At 31.7% G+C, this 2,687-nt stretch overlaps 1 non-coding gene across 1 annotated transcript; it reads right to left on the bottom strand.

Moving 5' to 3' along the window:
• Positions 1-1,973: 1,973 nt before the first annotated feature.
• LOC112753618 (small nucleolar RNA R71) lies at positions 1,974-2,081 on the bottom strand. Its single transcript, XR_003177995.1, has one exon. It is a non-coding gene; the product is annotated as a small nucleolar RNA R71 (small nucleolar RNA).
• Positions 2,082-2,687: the final 606 nt, after the last annotated feature.

Genomic DNA, 2,687 nt, shown 5'->3' with positions numbered 1-2,687 from the left:
CATTAATTTTCGAAAAATAAAAATTTTTTTATAAAATCATAAAAACCAAAAATATTTTGTGTTTCTTGTTTGAGTCTTGAGTCACTTTTTAAGTTTGGTGTCAATTGTATTTTTCTAAAAAAAATTCTTTATGCATTTTTTCAAAAATTCATGCATTCATAGTGTTCTTCATGATCTTCAAGTTGTTCTTGGCCAGTCTTCTTGTTTGATCTTCATATTTTCTTGTTTTGTGTCTTTTCTTGTTTTTCATATGTATTCTTGCATTCATAGTGTCTATACATGAAAAATTTCTAAGTTTGGTGTCTTGCATGTTTTCTTTTCTTGAAAATTTTTTTCAAAAATAAGTTCTTGATGTTCATCTTGACATTCATAGTGTTTTTGGTGTTCATCTTGACATTCATAGTGTTCTTGCATTCATCACATGTTTTGATCCAAAATTTTCATGCATTGAGTCAATTTTGTGTTTTTCTCTTTCATCATTAAAAATTCAAAAATAAAAAATATCTTCCCCTTTTTCTCCTCATAAATTCAAAAATTTGAGTTGACTTTTTCAAAACTTTTTAAAATTTAGTTGTTTCTTATGAGTCAAATCAAATTTTTAATTTAAAAATCTTATCTTTTTCAAAATCTTTTGCAAAAATCAAATCTTTTTCATTTTTCTTATTTATTTTCGAAAATTTTAAAAATATTTTTTTTAAATCTTTTTCTTAATTTTATATCATATTTTCGAAAATATCATCAACAATTAATGTTTTGATTCAAAAATTTCAAGTTTGTTACTTGCTTGTTAAGAAAGATTCAAACTTTAAGTTCTAGAATCATATCTTGTGATTTCTTGTGAATCAAGTCATTAATTGTGATTTTAAAAATCAAATCTTTTTCAAAACTAATTTCAATCATATCTTTTCAATCATATCTTTTTAATCATATCTCTTCATATCATATCTTTTTCAAAAATTTGATTTTAAAATATATTTTCTAACTTCTTATCTTCTTATCTTTTAAAATTTGATTTTCAAAATTTGTTTCAACTAACTAATTAACTTTTTGTTTGATTCTTATCTCTTTCAAAACTACCTAACTTACTATCCCTCTCTAACTTTCGAAAATACCTCCCTCTTTTTCAAAAATTCTTTTTAATTAATTAATTGTTTCAATTTTTAATTTTAATTTTAATTTTATCTTAATTTTCGAAAATCATTAACTCTTTTTCAAAATTTATTTTTGAAAACTTCTTCATCTCATCTCCTTCTATTTATTATTCATTTACTAACACTTCTCTTCATCTCATATCTCTGCTCCCCTCACCCTTGTGTTTGGATTCTCCTCCCTTCTCTTTCTTTACATTACATTCTTTTCTTCTTCTACTCACACAAAGGAATCTCTATACTGCGACATAGAGGATTCCATATTTTCTTTGTTATTCCCTTCTTTGTCATATGAGCAGGAGCAAGGACAAGAACATTCTTGTTGAAGCAGATCCTGAACCTGAAAGGACTCTAAAAAGGAAACTAAGAGAAGCTAAAATACAATAATCCAGAGACAACCTTACAGGAATTTTCGAACAAGAAGAGGATATGGCAGCCGAAAATAATAATAATGCAAGGAGGATGCTTGGTGACTTTACTGCACCCAATTCCAATTTACATGGAAGAAGCATCTCCATCCCTGCCATTGGAGCAAACAACTTTGAGCTGAAACCTCAATTAGTTTCTCTGATGCAGCAGAACTGCAAGTTTCATGGACTTCCATCTGAAGATCCTTTTCAGTTCTTAACTGAATTCTTGCAGATATGTGATACTGTTAAGACTAATGGAGTAGATCCTGAAGTCTACAGGCTCATGCTTTTCCCGTTTGCTGTAAGAGACAGAGCTAGAATATGGTTGGACTCTCAACCTAAGGATAGCCTGAACTCTTGGGATAAGCTGGTCAAGGCTTTCTTAGCCAAGTTCTTTCCTCCTCAAAAGCTGAGTAAGCTTAGAGTGGATGTTCAAACCTTCAGACAGAAAGAAGGTGAATCCCTCTATGAAGCTTGGGAGAGATACAAGGAACTGACCAAAAAGTGTCCTTCTGACATGCTTTCAAAATGGACCATCCTGGATATATTCTATGATGGTCTGTCTGAATTAGCTAAGATGTCATTAGATACTTCTGCAGGTGGATCCATTCACCTAAAGAAAACGCCTGCAGAAGCTCAAGAACTCATTGACATGGTTGCTAATAACCAGTTCATGTACACTTCTGAGAGGAATTCTGTGAGTAATGGGACGCCTCAGAAGAAGGGAGTTCTTGAAATTGATACTCTGAATGCCATATTGGCTCAGAATAAAATATTGACTCAGCAAGTAAATATGATTTCTCAGAGTCTGAATGGAATGCAAGCTGCATCCAACAGTACTCAAGAGGCATCTTCTGAAGAAGAAGCTTATGATCCTGAGAACCCTGCAATAGCAGAGGTGAATTACATGGGTGAACCATATGGAAACACCTATAATCCCTCATGGAGAAATCATCCAAATCTCTCATGGAAGGATCAAAAGCCTCAACAAGGCTTTAATAATGGTGGAAGGAACAGGTTTAGCAATAGCAAGCCTTTTCCATCATCCACTCAGCAACAGACAGAGAACTCTGAACAAAATACCTCTAATTTAGCAAACTTAGTCTCTAATCTATCTAAGGCCACTGTG

Source organism: Arachis hypogaea, chromosome 15 (assembly GCF_003086295.3).
Source record: "Arachis hypogaea cultivar Tifrunner chromosome 15, arahy.Tifrunner.gnm2.J5K5, whole genome shotgun sequence".
NCBI lineage: Eukaryota > Viridiplantae > Streptophyta > Magnoliopsida > Fabales > Fabaceae > Arachis > Arachis hypogaea.
The sequence above is the reverse complement of the archived record's forward strand: the minus strand, read 5'-3'. Positions and strand labels throughout refer to the sequence as shown.